At 45.7% G+C, this 21,042-nt stretch overlaps 1 protein-coding gene across 6 annotated transcripts in view; it reads left to right on the top strand.

The window, feature by feature from the left end:
* The first annotated feature begins 2,005 nt into the window (after positions 1 to 2,005).
* Sfmbt2 (Scm like with four mbt domains 2) overlaps positions 2,006 to 21,042 on the top strand; it is a 212,487-nt gene continuing 193,450 nt past the window's right edge. The window contains exon 1 of one of the 6 annotated variants that reach the window (XR_005730286.2): positions 2,006 to 2,331. The gene's annotated coding sequence lies outside the window, so the exon portion shown is untranslated. Of the gene's footprint in view, positions 2,332 to 4,965; positions 5,913 to 21,042 lie in introns of those variants that run through there. The other 5 variants (XM_078023181.1, XM_021723043.3, XM_005320295.5 and 2 more) reach the window with 5 other exon arrangements.

Genomic DNA, 21,042 nt, shown 5'->3' with positions numbered 1-21,042 from the left:
GCCCCAAGCCTGAGCTTCAGGGAGTTGGAGCAGAGGATCTGCGCTCGGGGCCATTACTACCGCGGCGCGCCTTGCGCGCTTGGGCTGTGCATAAGGCGGTGACACGAATCTCCAAGGCTGGTTTGCAGGCTGGGATTTCCATGCTGTGTGTCCTTGAGGGATGACACTGTCCCTCCCCCGCCCCCTTCTCTCCCTCCTGAGTGGAAGAAGCGAGAAAAGATGACGAGTGTCTGAGACCTGGCCAGGGCTTAGAGTCCGGTAGAGTGTCTGGAGCTTACACTCTGGATTCTTTAAGTTGCTCACATCAGGGTCCACTGGAACCACCTCGGGATTCTGAAGGAGGCAGTTCCCAGGGTGCAGGTGGGAAGATTCATGTGCAGGAACCGGGGACGGTTGATTTGAGGAGTCTTTGCCTTTGGTAACTTCAGGCGCCTAGTGCTCAGGGATATGATTTGGTGTCTCCAAGAAAGAGTTGGACGGTGGGAAGCTGCAGAGGTGGTGGAGTAATGTTGGTGTTTAAATTGTGCCGCGCAGCAGGCAACCTTAACCTAGTGGCTCTCTTTTAGGTCTCCGGTGGCTCTAGTGTCAAAAGGAGGAGTGACAGGCGGAGGGAAGGCGCTTTAGATGTCACAAAGAGTTCTCTAAGATGTAAGGAGATGGGATTTCTCTAGATTGGTGGTGAGTGGGCCCTCGTGGCTGCTACCGCTCGCCCTGGATCTCCCCGTTCCTCCAATCTTTTTGTTGGCAGTGTCCTCCGGTGGGTCGCAGAGTGTTGAGAGTAATTTCTGGGCACATCTCTCCGTTGTTCTTTTAGATCAGCTCAGGTCCAGCCATCGGAGAGAGCACTTACTTGGGACCGGTACTGAGCCATCAGTCCCTGTTTCCCTCACTCCACCGGCCATCTCCAGCCTTTTGGATAGTCTACCTCTTCTTAGGGGACCACGGTGAGGTAGCCCAGGACCGTAGTGGGTTGGCAGAGCTAGGAAAGGCAGGAAAACCTTTGGGTGCTTGGAGACTCTCTGGTTTGGGGGAGGGGCGGGAATTTACAGCGAGAGGAGTTCTAGAGAGATAGTTGGACTAGGAATTCGGAAAGTGGGGAATTTTACAGAGCAAAAGTGTCCGTTCTCTATTTTCTAGGCGAATATAATCCAGCCCCACACCAGCATCTACCAGCTGCCCCCCAGTTAAGGCAATGCCCTCGTCCTAAACTGTCGGTCTTGCCTACCAGGGTGTCGCCAGCTTTTCCGCATGGGGACATTTCGTTCTGACTTTGCCCATCTATTGTGCCCAAGGCCTGGGGAGCTCCTCAATGTCCTCCTACCACGTAGCGAACAAAATGTCCACGGGTCCCGCAGACGTTCAGCTCAACACCGGGCAGCACTCCAGACGATGGCCGAGGGCCACTCTCCCCCTCCCCCACCTCGGGCTTGGGCAGGGATTCTTGCCACCCTCCCCCCCGCCATCCGACGAGAACCAGTCCTGACCAGGTGCCCCACGAGACGCGTGGTGATCCCTGTTACCAGAGTCCCGCCAGGCAGATCTCTCGGACAGCCCCAACTTAATTTCCTGGCCCTTGGGGCAAGTTCCCTTAGAAAAACCTCTGTCCTCCGCAAAAAGTCAGGAAACATTAAAATCCCTACAGAAAGTCTCGATTTAATAGCAGGATAGGGTGGAGCGGGCGGGGCCGAGTGGTTCTTGGGATTGCATTTCTCCCCACTTTGAACAATCTCGGGCGGATAAAGCGCAAGTTTGTGCACTTGGTCCACAGAGGGATCGCAAACCCAGAAAACAAAACAGCGGACAAGGAAATGTGGAGTTTGTACAGTTGTCGCTGCAAATGGGTGTGCGGAAATGCTAGCAATGTGAAGTTTCTACAGATCGTGTATGGAGGGAGCTAAAGGAAAGGAGGGAGGGGAGAGGGCTGGAGGGAGCCGCGTGGCGTGAATTGTGCTGGCGTGGGAGGGTGTCTGTGTACTTAAGAGCGGAGGGCACGTCGCGACGGGGGCAGAGGAAGGAGTTGATCACGAATTGCAGGCTAATTGGCTTAAGACATTTTGCAGCGCTGGAAAAGGTCGTTGAAGGAGTTCACTGAACAGAAAAAAAAAAAAATCTTAAAAAAGAGTGCCGGGCATGCGCACAGAGAGGATGCCATATTGGAATGAGGCTGTAGTGGGAGCTGGAGGGACCCGAGCCGGCGCGCGAGGGAGGCGGCGGGCAGGGAGCGAGTGAACCAGGGAGGCGAGGGCGGGCGAGCGAGCGAGCGAGGCCGGCGCCTTTTCCGGAGACTTCCGGGGCCAGGGTCCCCGCCGAGGGCGGAACAAACTTCATCAGGTAGGACGCGGCTCCAGCTACTGCCCTCGGCCCGCGATCAGACCTCCGGCCCGCAGGTTGAGTGCGCCGGTCAGCGTCTTTTTGCTAGCTTCGCGGGGTGAAAAAAAGGGAAGACTAAGCAAGCCTGGTGGGTGTTGGGGGAGGAAGGAGAAAAACAGCCAAAGAGAAGGGCTGGAGAAGAAAGCGACAGCACTTGAGCGAAGCCTCAAACTCCTCTCTGCGCTCTGGGTTGTCATTTTTGCTTCTTCTGTTGCCTTCCCCCGAGACTCCTGGGCTCTGAAAAGCCCGGCCGTGCGGGAGTCGGTCCAGAGTTGCAAAGTGTCCTCCTTCCTCCGAGTGCAGCCTGTCCTCTCCCGCCACACACCCTTCTCGTTTGTGCACTCATTTTAGCGACGAAGCAGTCTCTGCTACTACCCTGCGCTCCCGAGTCTCTTCCGCACACGAGACCCCTTTTGGTGTGTGTTTGGAGGTTTGGGGAGGTGGGGAGAAAGGAGGTGGTGGGGAGGGGAGACTGGAGATAAGCAAAGGTTGAAAAACATCGTTCAGACATTTGGAATCGCCCCTTGGAGGCATTTGCCTGTGTCACTGAAATGAAATTGTCAGTAGTAGTTTCGGAGCGTGCTCCAGCGAGGATGATCTTTTTGTTCATCCCCCCCCCCTTAAAGTAATATCATGTCACTTGGGGTTTTCCTGTTGTCTACTCTTATTAGACCTCTTCTCAAAATTACTACCCAATCAGGCTCTGGAGTTTATTTTTAAATATGCATATGTCTTGCTGAAATTCTCCAAAAAGCAACTGTACGAACTGCTAGATATATTTATTGATTTCGACCCGAAGCGGTGGAAGAGGATTAGCCAGGGGGGGGGGAGATTCTTTGGGGTGGGAAGAGGTTGATTCGGGTGGCCAGATGCACCTCCAGAGCCCCATTTGTACTTGTGTTTCTTGGAAGCGCAGCAACAGCGGGGAAGGAGTCTTTAGACACAGTGCCGGTTTCAATATGGCGGGCTAAGGTGGCTTTTGAAAACTGAAAATAAAGGTTTTGAGGTGGGAAAAAACCCAACTGAAGTGGCCACGCCTGAATTTCGACTCTCTTTGGTTACCCCAGGATCCGCTTTAGCGAATTAAGTGGGAAAAAAGAAAGGGAACGAGTTGCCCCAGTTTTTTCCGTGGTTAGAGTCTGTGTGTCAAGTCCATTGCTAGAGGGTAAAGGGTGGAGGGGTGCCTCTGGCCGGGACGAGGGCATCCAAGCGCAACTGCTATGGGTGTCTGTGGATTAGTGAACACACCTTGTAGGTGCAGTTGCCTGGGGGAGGTGTTACAGAGATCCACCCTAAATGTATGTTTGTGCGTCGCGGAACCAGACCCTGCCACGATTTGACGTGACAAACTGCTGACACGTGGTGCAAAATACATGAGGGCAGACGGAATGATTTATTTTGGCTTTCTAGGAGACAAGCTCGCTTTCTCCCTCTGTGTGCTGGATCCTGTGCTCCTGTACGAGTAAACCCTCGATTAGATGGAGCAAGGAGGTGCTTATTAAAAGGACTGTCCAGAGTATTGGGTGCAATGGGACTGCAGACGTCAGTGGGATTTTGTGTGGGCTGCATTTAGTGGTGGGCTCTTGCTTCCCTTTGCTTCGCGCTCAGGTGGGAAGTTAAGGACCATTGCGGGTGTGCGGAGAATGAAAGTGCAGGAGTACTTGGGTGGGGGCACGCGGACCTCAGCCAAATGGCGTTTTAGGGTCAGTGTGAGGGTTTGCCCTGTTGAGTTTTGGGTTTGGCGCTTTAGGGAATGTGGGGGGTGAGGGATGGCGTTCTGGGAGGAAATCGTCCCTTGCTCAGGTTGGGCACCGAAGGCAAGCTAAGAGGGGCGCCTCCAGTACCTGCGGGAGCATGGGCAAGGCTTTATCCTTGGGGTGTAAATAGGCTGCGAAGTGCTCTGGAAAAGCCCTCTTACTGGGCCTGGGAGGATTTGGGAATGCAGTTTGGACACAAAACCAGAGCCAGTTAGGGAAGTCTTAAGGAACGCTAGCAAGCACGAGCTCGGAGTAGAGTCACCGGAATGCGGGAACGTCGTTTTAGTTAGGAACAGAGGTCCCCGACAGGGGTCGCCCGTGTCCAGGACGCAGCGGCCGTGAGCTGGACGCGCGGCAGTGCCAACGGAAAAGACCCGGGAAGAGGGGTGGGAGCCACGCGGTGGTCGCACGATTTCTCCAGAGCTAGGCGAGGGCAGGTCCAGGGAACCGTCTTCCGATCGTGCACTGGCCAAGAGCTGGGAGACGTTTTTAAATGATATGGTTAAAAGGATAGTGTTGGCTAGGTCTACAGTTACCGCAGCAACATGGTCTCAGGGCATTTAAAGGGGCCCACAAGGAGGGGGTGCGCTACAGGGTCACTTAGATGGACGCTGGGGAGTCGATGGGTCTGGTTCCCTAGCGGTATAGGGGAGGTGGCCGGTAGGGGGCAATCAGCATGGGGATTGGAGACCCCAAGGCAGGTTTTCCCTCCCACCTGGGCGGTGAGGCTGAGCGATTGGCACCGCGCGAACCCAGACGCACCCCCCCCACCCGAGGACGGAGCGCGCGGCGCGTCCCCGGCCCTTCCAGCCTGCGCTTCGGCGCGTCCTCCCGGGGACAAGCTCTTCCGTGGGCTCCGCTGAGGTGGAGGCCATAAAAAATGGCTCTGCCTGGTAAACTGCAGTTTCAGCTGCGTACCCCTCCCCTCGTCCTCCTGACGTCGCCGCTGACAAGGGCACAATCCACTCCAACTCCCGAAACCCACGATTTTGCACTGGGCCGTGCGGTGGACGGGAGTATACAGTCCATTACAAAGAACATTCCACAGGATTCTCGAAGGGCCCAAGTTTTCTTTTTTTTTTGTGGGTAGGAGCGACCACCGCCCCAGCACCGAGGGGGTTTGGGGTGCTCCATTAGTTGGGGCTGGAGACTTTTAGGGATAAAAATACGAGGGGACTTGAATGGTCGCCGTGCGGAGCGATGGCCACTGCCACTGGTGCTCGTCCTTGATTGCGTTTTCAGTGTCCAGCAGTCCTGAGACGACGCCAGGAAGCCTGGGAGACCATTCCCAAACTTCTGGGATCTGCTCGCAGTTTCGCTTTCGGAATTTTCGGGATCTGTGGGTTTCTAGAGTTGGGTGGCATTCCGGGAAGGCAAGGCGACGTTCGCTGCCCCGTCGTGAGGTCCTCGGATTTCTCGCCCATCCCTGCGCCCCCTTGCTTCGCCTGCCTGTATCTCGCCGCGCAGGGTGAGGGTTTGGACTCCCCAGCCCGCGCGCCGCCCCCTGCGCCGCATTCGGAGGGCTTCAGCCGCGCAGCCGCGGCCGATCCGGAGCCGAGTGGTGGGAAACCGTTTTCGACGAGGGCCCGCATCGCTTGGATCCGGAACCATCACCGCAGCCCACCACTCTCCCCCACCCTTCTCCCCTTGCACGATAGCCAGGGGACTTGGGGGGACCGATTGGCGTGTCTACACGGAGTGAATGGATCCAGGTTCCACCAGGTCGGAGGAAAAGAGTAAACAGGCTCAGAAATTCGGCCTCATTTCCTGGGGAGGCGGTTGGGGGTAAGGAGAGAGACTGAGCGGGTAAGGGGGAGGAGGAGGGAGAGGGAAGAGACCTTGGTGGTCAGAAGGAATTGTTGGCCAGGCTCTCTTTTGAGATAGGAGATCTGCTACTTTTTCCCTACTAAGCATTAAATTTGCACACACACTGCTTCTTCCCTGCCATAAATAAATACCGTCTCAGATCTTTATCTTAGCCTATTTGCTGGGACCAAGCCGCCTGCCTGGGGGGGCTGGAGAAATGCCTGCGGACCCTAAGACTCCAGGCCCTAAAGGACCCATTCCTGAGCGAGTGTAAAACACTGCCCAGAGGCAGGGGGGTCTCAGCAGCCCCCATCCTAGGGAAAGGAGCTGTCAAGCACCCTGTTACCCTGTTTTGATGTGTGCCACTCCATAAGTGCTAGCCAAGACCTGCTGAGATGAGAGCTGAAGATTTCCCATTTCCAGTTGGAATACCATACCGGCACCTTGATCCTCAAACACACAACCCCTGGGGAGATGCATTTCCCTAATGATGGGAGTAATTGGTCAAGAGAATTTTTTCCTCTTCGTGTGTTCTTGCAGAAATGGTGGACTATTTTTATTTTTATTTTTTAAAAGCCTTTGTAGGTATAAATGACTAGCTTGACAAGAAGGTGGAGCGGAAAGCAGACTAGGTTCCTGAGTCTTCCCTGTTCCTTTTTGTAAGACTTCTCTGGAAGTATTAAATTCTCATCAAATCCCTTTTCTGTCCACTAAGGTGGCATTTTTTTAAAATTTTTCTTTACATGCCAGTGCCCTTAGAGGACTCAGAAGAAATATTAAGTGACGGAGACATCTCTTTAAGCGCAAGTCCATGAGATTATTTAGTTGATACAGGCTGCTGACAGGGTCTAAGAAGTCCAGGTAATGAAAATTCAAACTTTACAGAGCTTACACTTTAGGTTAATAAGTTTTTCATCAGAGTGAATTTTTTTTCGCCTTTAAAAAAAGTAATTTTAACAAGAAAGGTTCACTGTGAGATTTGAATGACCTCCAGTTTTGGCATAATAGGTTTGGACAACATTTCCTCTCTTTGTGTTTTACTAGTTGGAATTTCTAGAGTTCATGTAATGGTGAGGGGGTCATGAGGTGTTTTTATTCTGCTCTAACCTAGGAACTCCTAAAGTTTATTTATTTTTTATTTTTTTTTACCAAAATGATATTGGGATCTGTAATTGATTAGACATTTTTGTGGTTTTTCTAACTATTTTAAAATCTGCATTACTTTGGCAGCAACTTATTGTCTCCATTCTACAAATTTAAAAATTTAGGGAAGTTATCCTTGGTACAGCAAACCAAAAATTCAACGTGTGCATTTGATTGGTGGTACGGGGATCCAACAAGGAAGAGAGGGGAACATCAGAAGGCCTGGCTTTTAGTTTCAGAGGTGGTGTATTTAGCTGTGTGACCTGGGACAGATGTTTTAGCTTTTCAACATTTTTGGGGGGTATGGGGGATTGAACTTAGGGACCTGGACCATTGAATCACATCCTGGGCCCTATTTTGCATTTTATTTAGAGATGGGGTCTCATTGAGTTGCTTAGCACCGCCTCCCTAAGACTGGGGCTGGCTTTGAATTTGCAATCATCCTGCCTTAGTTTGGAGCCCTTGGGATTACAGGTGTGCACCACTGAACGCAGCTTCAGCATTCTTATTTACAAAAGAACTGGATTTGATTGGAATGTCACTCAGTGATTCCATGTTTCTCTTTGGGAAACAAACAAACAGACAAAACCCTGTGTGATTCAGTACATTTCTGCTGATGTTCATGCCCCTGTGATACTTCTTCTGGACTCATGTCCCCAGAGTATAGTGAAAATACGACTGGCCATAGGTGACAGTTGTGTGACATGATGCTTGTGAAAGCAACTGGTGAAGTTCACTGCAGAAGGAAAGTGCTGTTATTATTAAGTCCTGGAAGCTCCACACAAGGCCACGTTTTCCTTTGTATTGTGGAAAAGGTGGGCTGGAAAGAAAATTGAGGCATGTGCATGTGTAGCTTCACACCTGACTGGTGGCCTCGTGGCCTGGACTGAGTTAAACTGGCATCTCTTTGAATGCAAGCCATGAAAAAATATCTCACTGGATTACTCTTAATCCCTGGGTCCAGCAGGGCCCATTCCAAATAGCACTCTGCGCCCACCATCACAGATAGGAAGATGTTTGGACCTCATTGGTTAATGTTATAGTGTAAGTGGGTGACTGTAGCCTACTGGTAACCTCGGAGAGAAAGAGGCCTCTGGGAAGCTCAAGGTTTTCCGTTTCATGTCTTTGAATTTGGCCACTGGGTAGCACTTTCTCTCTTTGAAAGAGTAATAATTTCCTGGGACACTTCTTAAGGAAAATATGTGTTGGCTGTGTTAAGTTAGTGTAAACAAGAATGTTTACTAGGCAATACTGTATGCTGTTAATAAGGAAAGATGCTCTGGTTAGAACTTACATATTAATGATGAATGTTAAATAATTCATCTAAGGTTATCAAATAAATTTCCTAGATTTGGTTTTGCATTATCAGTTTATCCATGTTCAAAGAAAAGACACCATCATTCTTTACTCATCTGTGGTGAATTCTTGAGTGCTAATGCTTCACTATGTACTGCTAGTTAGGGTCCCTTGTGTTATCCACGAGACCACACTGATAGGCTTCCCCGCATGTGATGAGATAGATGTTTTGGACATTGATTAAAGAAAGGATCCATTGTGCTTTTCTGTTTCTTCTTCTTCTTTTTTCCTCCCTGAAAAAACAGAAAGGACACATTTTGGTAGATACAGCCACTTGTTGTTAAAGCCTTTGGTGAATTGTTCAAAGTAGGGCAGATAATGTTGGCAGCTGTGATTAGACAAGAGCCATGTGGGGCTTGTGTGATGAGGGGAGGGGGCAGTTTTTATCCAGTGAATTTTTTCCTGCATTTTAGTGGCTGAGAAAAATATACAAAAGATATTAAAGTGTACCTTCTCTGCTTCCTGTTGAATTTAGCAACTTTTCTTCTTTTTTTCTCCACTTCAATCAAAACTTACATATGCACTGAACCGTTTTATAAGAGTGAAATGCAAGGTGTAGGTTCCTCAAAGTCTCCTTTACCAGTGAGCTACCTCCCCAGACCTTTTCAATTTTTTTTTTTTTTTAAATTCTGAGACAGAGTCTCACTAAGCTGCCCTTGTGACCCTCATGCCTTAGCCGCCCCAGTTGCTGGAATGATAGGTGTGGGCCAGAGTACCCAGCTTCTTCAAATACTTTTTTTTTAAAATGTTTTTAGCTATAGATGGACACAATACCTGTATTCTATTTATTTATTTTTACCTGGTGCTGAGGATCAAACCCAGTGTCTCACACAAACCCAGTGTCTCTCGCAAGCTCTCTGTCACTGAGCCACAACCCTAGCCCTTCTTCAAATACTTTCAGAAATATAAATAACAGCTGCTTATTTAAATACCTTCTCTTTGTCTGCCACTCTTCTTATTGCTTTATATTTGTATTTCATCTTTCTAATGAGAATTTTATCACCCCCATTTTATAGAGGAGGCTGAGGCTTTAGAGAGCTGGAGGAACCTGTCCAGGAGGATGTAGCCAGTAAGAGAGAGCTGGGATCTCAATCCTGGTGTATTTCATTGTCTTGAGAGGGTGGCTGGCATCTTTGATTGATGTGTGAGACACTGTACCTAGAATGTGAATGGCATTCAATCATTTAATTTTTATGGGTGGTTGCTGTGATATTTGTTTTATTGATAAGGAAATTGAGTCTTTCGATATGTTACATAGCGCCATACAAACAGTTTGTTGTTAGTGTTTAATTTTTGAAATGGAATATGATTAGAGCATTTTCTTTTTGTGTTAAATTTAAATGATCCTGGTAGAGTGGAGCTCTTAAATAAATGAAGCTTAAATCACTGTTTTTAAAGGAACTGAAAATAATCAGTGTCCCTGGGTAAGGATAGAGGCCATTTATCTCCAGAAGGATCGACCATTAAAGATTTGAAATGTGTTGAATTTTTGAAATTGCATCTTGATTATAAAATAAGTGGCATTAATATAAATCCATTTCTTTCCCCACTAAATGTGGGCAAGAATAAGTTTTAGAAGTCCACAAGTCTGGGGGAGGTGAAGAAATTGCAAGCAGGCCTAGGAGGAGAGCTGGGGTTTTTCCCATAAGTAGTATCGCCACCGACGGGGACCATTCTTTTTGATCCAGTGGCAGTTTTGGGCCTTTTATTGTATTATTTCTCATGTAGAAAATGGAAAACAAAAACCACACACTGTCCTTTTTGGGAGCCCCATGTAAACACCAGTCCTGTGCCTGCCCTTTGGTCTCCATGGGTGAGTTGTAGACCCCTTTCCTGGCCTGATTGTCCTGAGGCTATGAGGCTGGAAAATAGAAGGGCCTTTATTCTTTGTGAATGGAAATTAATTTCACTTCTTTAAACTGGAGGAAAAGTTCAATGTTGTCAAATCAAGTGGCTGAATTTTTGTCGAAGTCACCTTTTGACCTTATTTTAGGAAGTGTACTAAGTCACTAATCACTAACTTATCACTAAACTATGGCCTGATGGTTAGTATGAACCACATCCTGAAAGCGCAAGAGTTCAGAGTGTTTTGGTGTGGCCCTAGCTAAGTCACTTTAATTTTAAACATCCCCTATTTTTGATTTTCCTTGTGATGAATGGCCTAATAGAGTTCTTGGTCGGCGCATATATATCTTAAAAACTTGCTTTAAAAGGTAAAAGTCATGTTTACTCTTACAACTTTGTGACAAATACACTTTTTATTAAAGAAAAATCTCTTTGACTCAAGGTATGTGCTTAAATGGTTGCAGAAGCCACATTTGAGTTTGCATTTTTCTTTTTCTCCATCTCCAGATTGGAAAGGACATTTTCTTCTGAATGGAGATATGTGTGTGTGTGTGTGTGTGTGTGTGTGTGTGTGTGTATTTTTTTTCTTTCTACCTTTGGGTTTATTAATACAAACAACACAGGAGGTCACCAGTCTCTGTAGATAGGGACTCAGGGGTTACACCAGTCCTTTGGTCCTCACATTCATAGAGGCATTTATATTGAGCCTTTGCAGGGACCTGGGCACCTTTGGGAGTGGAGCTGGAGCTGGAGCTGATACTGGAGTTGGAGTTGCAGCTGGGTTTTGGCTTGGGTTTGGGTTTTGGCCTTTGACAGGCAGTGCCTGCAATCCCTGGCCATGTGGATACAAGCAAGCTTCCTGTACTTGTGATGGGAAAGCAAGGCAAGGCGATCATACTTTGACATTCTTTGGCATCTTGGGCCTGCCCTCCTTAAGCTTTACAAGGGTCTTGATAGCCTTAGTATGTGACTCATGGCCTTGGTGTTGTTAGCCTGCATCTTTTTCAGGCCCTTCTTGTGCTTCTTGGCAAAATGCATATTTCTCAGCAAGTTGGGATCTGCCCCCTTAAGAGATTCATATCTTTGTGATCGGGGTTTCTTGATGCCATTTCTGTGCCATTTTTGGGATTGGTTGTGTGTGGTGTGGTTCTTGGACTTGGCCGTGGCTGCACCATAAGCTGCTGCTCCTCTGAGTGGGTATGATTTTAATGTTACATATTCGGTAGCAGTTGTCTGGCCTGTGTACCAACAGAGCCACTCACTGGGCATGCAACAGCAAAGCGGATTTGCCACTGGATATAGATGGCACCAGTTGGTGAGTGGCTTATTTTAGAATTCTTCGATTAAAGCTCTTCAGTTAAAGTTTGCAGGAGACTGTTCTAAGCAGCTGAGAAGTTGTTACTGTGCCTGAAAGAGATGCATTGCTTATGGGGAGAACTTGGAGAATTCCCTCCCACCCCGCTGCCCACCATATATGCAATGCTGCAGAAGGATGTCCCCCATCCCCCTAAAAAAGAGGATAGAGCGAAAAGCACACTGCCCAAATTGACCTTGTACTGGGGTGATGGTTGCATTTGTTTCTGCAGGTAAGAAACTGACTGAGCTTTTTTAAAGGCAGAGAAGTGGGACAGAGTCTTAGGAAGGAGTTATGGAGTGAGAATGGGGCTTGATCCTGAGATAGTTAACCTGCAAAGGAAGGCAGAGGTGAAGAATAGTCACAAGGATAAGAAACTCAGAGGGCAACCATGCTGCTTTTATTAATTAATGTTGTTGGTATTGACTCCCTAAGTGAAAGTTCATGTGCTTATACTTTAGCCATAGTTATTTCTTCCTAATGTATATTCTTTTATTTTTAAGCAATTGGTAGGTTTAAAGCTCACCTCTGCTACTTGAAAGCTGTCAGGTAGATCATGTTGTGCTAGCGCTGCTGCCTGGATTTCTTTGCTTGGATTTATACTGACAGGTCAACATGAATATAGTGTTTGGGAGGTTCAGACTTTATCCGGCAGGGTTTGTCCTTATTTGTCTCACTTGCAACCTATGGCCTTACTTTTCCAGTCAGCCCAATGAAGAAAAATCTTTTAAAGTCCCAACAGTGTAAGAAAGGTGTGTGTTTAAGAGACTTAGGTCTAAGGGATGGCAGTGATGTTGATTTTTGAGGCATTTACTTGATGGCAGGCCAGTTTCCAAGGAGAGTGCTTTGCTTAACTGAGTGGAGGAGGGAGCGAGGGAGGAGGCGGCCTTCAGCCAGGCCAGCTCTTCTGAGAAGCATTCATGTCCATGTGCTAATTAAAAAGAAAAAGGAGTTCAGCAGAATGCAGCTGCTGGTGGTTTCCTATTGAAGCTGACAGATTTCAAGAGCCTTTGAGGCCTCCTGCCCTCATGTATCTAATCCCTGCCAAGTGTGCGTCCCCAATTTTGAGTTGGGAGAGGCGAACAGTTGGATGCCGTCATTTTCATAGGACTTGATGGCTGTGGAGCAACTTTTGTTTTTCTCTGCTTGTCTCTTCCCTCATTGACTCTCTATAGCCCCATTATTGAAAAATAACTGACTGTGGAGTGGAACACGCCAGTGGAGGCGCTGATGTTCTGCTGGGAGGAGGAGATGGCTCTACGTGGAGTAGTGACAGCGTCTGGGAGTCTTGGGTGGGTCCTTGTCCTTCATTGTCTTCAGAATTGTGCTGCATTCTTCCCACTAGCTGTCGAATGCCGGACACTCCTTTCCCACCTCTGCCGCCATCAACTACAGTGGGTTGGTACAGTCCAGTAGATGAAGTCTGTCAATAGCCAGCCTGGGCATTTAGAGCCATTTGTCATCTGTCCTCTTTTTTGTTGGATGTCTCCTGGCCATCCTGGGTGGAGGCTCTGGACCCTGGAGGCTGACCTCACCTCTCTCCCTTGCCTCGCCTGGGCACTTCAGACTCCTCATGCCCCCTTTCTACGTTGGAGCTCTGTAGTCTTCTCATGGCTGAGCTCACACCTACCTCTTTCATGAAATCTTTAGTGATCCAACTCGGGCCATGGTGAACATTCCCTTCCTGAGCCCCTGTGATACATCTTTCCCTTTACCCTGTACATGGAGTTTTAATGAGGAAGGGAATGGAGAACCCAGATTCTCTGATGAGCTTGAATGGGAGGTGAGATGTGAAGAGCTTCCAGAACAGTCCCTCTGGTGTGCAGCTGAGAACAGTGTTTCTCCTGGTTAAAAGGCCAGGGGCTCATGCTGGTGCATGGTAAGTGATGTCACCATACTGTGTAACTCTGTCTTTGCTGTCACCCGCAAAGTCCTATGCATTTTCCAAATGTTTTTATTTACTTTGCATAAATTTTAAGTTTGCTGAGAGTAAACTTCCTATGCATTTAAGTGTTATAGTTGATAAAAATTGATGTAAGTTCATTTTTTTTGCATTAAAATAAATGCCTGAAATGCCCTCCATAAAATAAACACCTGCAATGCCCTCTAGTTGTATGGCTTCCCAGCTAGACTCTGGACCTCTGCAGGCCAGGGCTGCTCTCTGGCCATTGCTGCAGAGGAAGGTTGGTACCTCTCATTGGTGGTTTTGGGTGACTGAGTGAGGAAGTGCTTCTTTTGGTATCTTGTACACTATTTCTGTGTATTTGTCTTGAAGCAGTCAGTTTATAAAATTTACCCAGAAAGTTGACGGCTCATTACTAGACATTATCCATGCTTGTCTAATTTATAGAAGACTTCTTTGTAAGTTTCCCAACATTTTGAGTTCTCCTGACCATATATGCATAACACATGGTCTAGCTTACCAAAAAGACTTATATGTAATATGTGTAGTGCAAATAGACAGATCTATTGTGGATGAAGCTTACTTAGCTTGGATTGATGCTATAATGTTCCTCTTAGTCGAAGTAGGTAATGGGGAGATCCTGTTTGGAGTTATCCAAGATGACAGAACCCAGGTGATGACATCTGTGCTAATTCTAAAACTCATGCTTCTTTTATAAGATCCCACGACTGAGTTGTCTTATGCTTACTTAAATTTGGATGTAAATTTCTGGTCTAAGAAATTTCTAGTACAAGAAATCCTAGATTGCTACTTTGGTTACTTTGGATACTGTGCACATTGTAAGCATCCCTAATCTATAAAACTCTGAGGTCCAAAATGCTCTAAAATCTGAAACTTCTTGAGTGTCCAGTGTGATACCACAAATGGAAAAAATTCCACCTCCTGAAATTGTGTTTCATGTAAAACATTATTAAATATATTGTATAAAATCACATTCAGGCTATATATATGTAAGGTATTTTATCTGTGAAACATAAATGAATTTCATGTTTAAATTTGGGTCCCACCTCTAAGATAACTCATTATGAATATGCAAATCTTCCAAAATCTGAAAGAAAAATGCAAAACTTGAAACACTTCTGGCCTTTGGAATATCTCTCATTTCAAATTTGGTTTTCTCAACCTGCAGTAGTATTTAATTGAGTATTTCCCAGCCTCATTCTTCTTTATAGCAAATAAATAACTTTCAGATAAATGATCAATAAATGAATGCACTTTGAAGGTAGTGCACAGCTGGTCTGCATTTGGCTTTTTTTTTTCTCTTGAGTAAGTAATGTGAAAGGCTCTTATTTTTCTTATTTTGCACTTTTGTGAACAAGTGATCGAACTCACCTTACACTCCCTGTAATATATGCTCTTTGAGGGGGAGATTAAGAGGTGCCAGTGAAAACCATGGATTAGAGGATACAGAATGTGCTGGAACAGGTGCTCCCTCCAGCCCTGGTATTCACTGGTCAAATGCCTATTATCCCCAACATATCTTATTTCCTGCTATTGAGGTATGAATCTGATCATCAAAAATTAGCATCAGCAATTTGTGGTGGGATTTCAATCTACTTTGAGTGAAAAACAGTGGAGCCTGGTTGAGAAATGGTGAGTCAATTGCTGTCCTAATCAAGGTAAATCAAGCTTTGAGCATAACATAAGGTGGATGGCAAAATTCCAGGAACCTCCACCCAAACAATTAGTTCATCTCAGCTGGTGATGGAATGAGGCAGGACCTGTCTCTTCTTAGAAAGGCCAAGTTGGCTGGTGAAACTGGCGGAGAGACTAACTAAGGCGTTATTAGCAGAGTGATCCCTGAGAGGTGAAGGGAGAAGGAAGCCTGTGATAACAGTGCCTGGCACTCAGCACTGCTTCTTATCTTCAGAGTTATTTTCAGATCTGGTTTTTCGGAGACTCTTGGGATTCCCTGCTCTTTTGCATGTGCTTCTTAGGAAAACGGAAGTCATGATTTTTCCGGGATCCATTTTTGGTTCAAAATTTGGTTGTGCATCCTTCTGAGTCCTTTGTGATTTTCCATTTTGATTGAAATATTTTGAAAGGTCTTAGATGAGGTTTCCTGTGCTCATTTTGAAATTCCTGGAGTGTGAAATGAGGCAGCTTTCAGGGTGATTTAGACATGCTCGATTTCCAAGGGCAGCCAGAGGCCTGTCTGGAATTTCACAAGCTTTTAGTTCAGACTTCACTTTTTATTTTCTACTGGGAGAATATTATCTTTTTTTCTGAGTCAATGAAAAATAATAACTGTGAGGTAGCAAGCCTGAAATTATGAGCATGTTATTAATTAGTAAAAGTGCCAGTTTCTCACACTACTTAAAGGCAGACTAGTTTGGAAAGCTGGTGTCATGGTATATCTGCAGTGAGCCTTTCCCAGGCAGGAAGGCTTTGGGAACCTGCCCTGAGGAGTGGAGACTGGAGTGATTTCTAATGCTATAAAGTAGCTTTGTTATTTACCAGACAACGATGGTTCACTTTTCCACCTGAGTTTGGATGATTCCAGTTGAAGAATAATAATTTGACACTTTTGTCTACTGAGAAGAAATCAAGATGGAACAGTGATGTATTAGAACTGGATTACAGAAAGAAGATCATTTATGGACTTAGACCCACAGATCTGAAATTGGAGCTGGCTATGCCTTTATTGGTTTGGATGTCAGAGGGAGGCTGATTTCTTCTCACTTGTATTTGTTAACCTTGGGGATGAAACTGTGTGTTCAGGATGCTTGATTCTAAAGTAGGTAGAAGACCTTCAGTTCTTCTGTTTTGGGATATGGGACAGTCCTTTTCTGGGTACTTTGGTCAAGTACCCAACACAAAGAGCAGAGACTTAAAGTCACTGGGGTTTCCAGGCCTCTGAACTGTGGCTCCCATAATCAACAACTTCCATGCAGTGTGAGACGATTCTCTCAGCCTTTCCATTCCCTACTCTGAAACATACGCTGACAACAAAGTATTACTGGTTGCTGAGGCAGGCGGCTCACATAGAAGGTGGGCACCAAAACTAATGAAGGGCGAAAAACAGCTTTTCCTATAGAAAAGAAAAATCTTAAAAAAAAAAAAATCATAGCCTCGAGAAAGAGGCTTAGACTATTTTATAGATACTTAACAAGAGTGGGATAGTATGATGGAGGATAATGTGAGAATTCAAAAGAGCCTTTGGAAATTAAAATACATTAACATCAGAGCCAGAGAGAAAGTTGAGGAAGTACTGCAGATGATGGCGTGAAAAGATAGAGTGATAGAAAGCACAAGGGGAAATTAAGGAGGCTCAGCATTTGAATGAAAGGATATCAGAATGAAAGAGAAAATAGAGATGAGGAAATCAGCAGTAACTTCGTGAAATCCCCCAGCACAGAAGAACATGCAGTTCAGTTTAAAAGGAGTCAGTCAATCAGCACCTGCCAGCCAGCAAATAGATTGCCACTAGACACAGCCTTCCAAGATTTCTGGCCATCAAAAAAATGCAGCACTTAGGACTTGTCCCCATGCAAGCTAGAGAGGGCATGGAGAGAAAGCCCTTCAAATTCTGAGGCAGGGTCTATTTCTGACTTAGGGTTTCTTTACCCACCTTAACTATCGGTTAAAATTTGGAAGTAGGTCCAGGACATTTTTAGCCATACAAGGGCCTCACAAGTTCTGCACATACCTCCTTTCTTTGGAAACTGTTGTTGGAGAATGTGCTTTAACAGGAGGGAGACCCGAGAGGGAGGAAGATAGGAGATCCCATAAAAAAGAGGGGAAGTGAAGTCTCAAGATTACACCCCATGTTCTGGGCATGGAAGCTCTGGTCTGGATTAGAGCAGGAAGGAGGTCCTGGTAGATGCTGCTTCAAATGGAAATGAAGAAAATACCTATATACTTCAATTCATGGATAGGAACTTGAGACAGTTAATGGAAAATTTGGCTTTGAATGGCTGATAAGCATGTGGAAAACCAAAGATGTGGGAAAACAAACCATCTATTAGCTCCAGGGAAATATTGGGTAAGACAGGAAGAGTGACTGCAGTCTACGGCTCCGCAGGGGCCCGTCAAGCAATGTGGAACTGTGGCCAGATCTGGGAGGAGGGAAGGGTGCCTGGTGTTGGAGGGGAGGTGGTGGCATGACTAGTGAGGCATCACCTGGAGACCAAGAAATTGAGAAGTACCCTGTTACTCAGTGTCAGGGAGATGAAGGTCAAAGCAGTGAGTTAAGAGAGTTGGGAGGTATTTGCTTCAGGGAGTGGGAAATGGGGGAAGGGAGAGAAGAGGGCAAGGAGTTTTTTTGGTTTTTTTTCAGAGGGGGAGGGTCAGTGTACAAGTCTTAGACTTATTTGGCTTTTAAAATTATATGCAGATATAAGTAGGATATTAAAAAACATCATCTGCTAGCCATGAAGGGAATAATGAGAAACAGTCCTTGAAGTTACCTAATGCCTTTTCTTTTATATTTGAGACAACTGAAGCCTGGGGGGAAAAGTAACTTGTTCATGTACTTAGACCTCTTATGAGACTGGCTTAGCCATGAATAACATGATCAGTTCTTATCACAGTAACTCTACTGAACTTTTATGGAAACTTTACAAGCTGGTTTAGGCTATTGTTTGGTGGGCCTAGTGAGAGGAAGTTAGTTTGCTGGGGCTGTGCCCTTGGAGGTCATATTGGTATACTGGGACTTGGCCTCTTCCCATCTCTCTCTTTGCTTCCTGGCAGCCATGAAGTGAGGCTGCTGCTCCCACCATGGTGTACTATGCTGCCACAGGCCCAAAGCAACAGGGCCAAGCAGCCGTGGACGGAAACCTCTGAATTCATGAGCCACAATAAACCTTTCGTCTTTTTAAATGGATCATCTCGGGTATTTTTTGCACAGCAGGGGAAAGCTGCCTAGCTTTCTAAAACAGTTATATTGAAATTACTGGCATCCTATGAGGCAGCTCCTATGCAAAACTATTTCTAGAAGATTTGACCTTGCTTTCCTCATATTCAAGTGAATTAGCAGAAATACTATGTTTTCTAGTATACTTGTGGGTAGCTATCATGTGATTGAAGAATTACGTTCATCTTTCTGACAATCCTAATATACTCTGCTGTCCACGTAGCAAGCCATGGTTCTCTAAAGTGTAGTCCCTGGATCAGCATCAGCATCTCCTGGCAACCTGATAGAAATACAGGTAGTCAGACATCACCCCAGATCTAGGGGGCAGCAACCTATTTTGCTCTCCAGGTGGCTCTGCTGTGGGAGGAGTACCCAGGGCTGCCCCTGGCACCCTGCGGCCCCGCCCAGCATGTTAGTCCTGCAAACTTCCTGCGGACTAGAGCTTAAAAGACTTGATCTCATCTAAATGCAAGGAAAGCTGGGAAGTGTCTTTTGGGTAGCCAGTGACTCCTTACTGGAGACATAGGAGAAAAGGGAGAATGTCTCTGACACTCTGCCTGTGTGCACTTTGAGATATATTCTGTTCACAGTAGAATGTGCTTGGATGATAAAGGTATTAGGGCTTGTCCTCCTCAGCTATTGCAGAAATCATTGTCCCTCTAAAAACCTACCTTAAACGACCCCAGATTTAATTATTGCTTAACGAAGGGGTTTATATACGCTAGTTACAGTTCTGTTTCTCTGACTTTTCTCATACTTACATGAATGTTTGGTGCCCTGGAATGTAGTCATGGATATGTAAGAATGCAGTGTCTGATAAGGACAGGATATAAACACCCAACAGGATAGGGAGGCGGGGCAAAGGAGGAACTCAGAGGTGCAGCTCAAAAAATATGCAAGCATAAAATTCACCTCATGTTTAAAGAAATATGTAAAACCTGAAATCTCAAAGAGTGAGGTCTCTAATATCCTTAGGGTTGGGGAGGACTTTTTAAAGTCTTTTTAAACTTTTAAGTCTTTTTTAAGAATCTAAGTTTTAGAGGAAATAAAGTGAACTGGTGGATGCGACTAAGTTAAAACTACACCTAACATTCTGTGTCAAAAGAGACCACTCCAGGGCAAATTGGAGAAATGATGACAATAGTTGTGTGAGATGAAATATCTATAATTCATAAAAATCTGTAAAATAGACCTCAAGTTAAAATACAGCACAGAGGTGAGTGAGGAGGTACCATGTAATCTGACATTGCAGTGTCAGGGTGCTGTCATTTAAATATCAGATTAAAAGATAATCTTTTAATGTGGGCAGAGACTGGGTGTAGACATCTCTTTCTCACTGGATATGACATAAGGCTTGACTGCATTTCCTTGTTGTGATCCTATATCTAGCTTCTGGGATTTCATATATTTTTTTTTTATTGGTTGTTCAAAACATTACAAAGCTCTTGACATATCATATTTCATACATTAGATTCAAGTGAGCTATGAACTCCCATTTTTACCCCAAATACAGATTGCAGAATCACATCGGTTACACATCCACATTTTTACATAATGCCCTATTAGTAACTGTTGTATTCTGCTACCTTTCCCATCCTCTACTATCCCCCCTCCCCTCCCCTCCCATCTTCTCTCTCTACCCCATCTACTGTAATTCATTTCTCTCCTTGTTTTTTTTTTCTCATTCCCCTCAAACCTCTTATATGTAATTTTGTATAACAATGAGGGTCTCTTTCCATTTCCATGCAATTTCCCTTTTCTCTCCCTTTCCCTCCCACCTCATGTCCCTGTTTAATGTTAATCTTTTCCTCCTGCTCTTCCTCCCTTTCTGTTCTTAGTTGCTCTCCTTATATCAAAGAAGACATTTGGTATTTGTTTTTTAGGGATTGGCCAGCTTCACTTAGCATAATCTGCTCTAGTGCCATCCATTTCCCTGCAAATTCCATGATTTTGTCATTTTTTAGTGCTGCGTAGTAGTACTCCATTGTGTATAAATGCCACATTTTTTTTTTAATCCATTCATCTATTGAAGGGCATCTGGGTTGGTTCCACAGTCTAGCTATTGTGAATTGTGCTGCTATGAACATGATGTGGTGGTATCCCTGTAGTACGCTCTTTTAAGGTCTTCAGGGAATAGTCTGAGAAGGGCAATAGCTGGGTCAAATGGTGGTTCCATTCCCAGCTTTCCCAGGAATCTCCATACTGCTTTCCAAATTGGCCGCACCAATTTGCAGTCCTACCAGCAATGTACAAGTGTACCCTTTTCCCCACATCCTCACCAGCACTTGTTGTTGTTTGACTTCATAATGGCTGCCAATCTTACTGGAGTGAGATGGTATCTTAGGGTGGTTTTGATTTGCATTTCTCTGACTGCTAGAGATGGTGAGCATTTTTTCATGTACTTGTTGATTGATTGTATGTCCTCCTCTGAGAAGTGTCTGTTCAGGTCCTTGGCCCATTTGTTGATTAGGTTATTTGTTATCTTATTGTCTAATTTTTTGAGTTCTTTGTATACTCTGGATATTAGGGCTCTATCTGAAGTGTGAGGAGTAAAAATTTGTTCCTATGATGTAGGCTCCCTATTTACCTCTCT

This window comes from Ictidomys tridecemlineatus, chromosome 10 (genome assembly GCF_052094955.1).
Source record: "Ictidomys tridecemlineatus isolate mIctTri1 chromosome 10, mIctTri1.hap1, whole genome shotgun sequence".
Classification (NCBI taxonomy): Eukaryota; Metazoa; Chordata; class Mammalia; order Rodentia; family Sciuridae; genus Ictidomys; species Ictidomys tridecemlineatus.
Note: the sequence above shows the minus strand (reverse complement) of the source record. Positions and strands in the feature narration are given on the sequence as shown.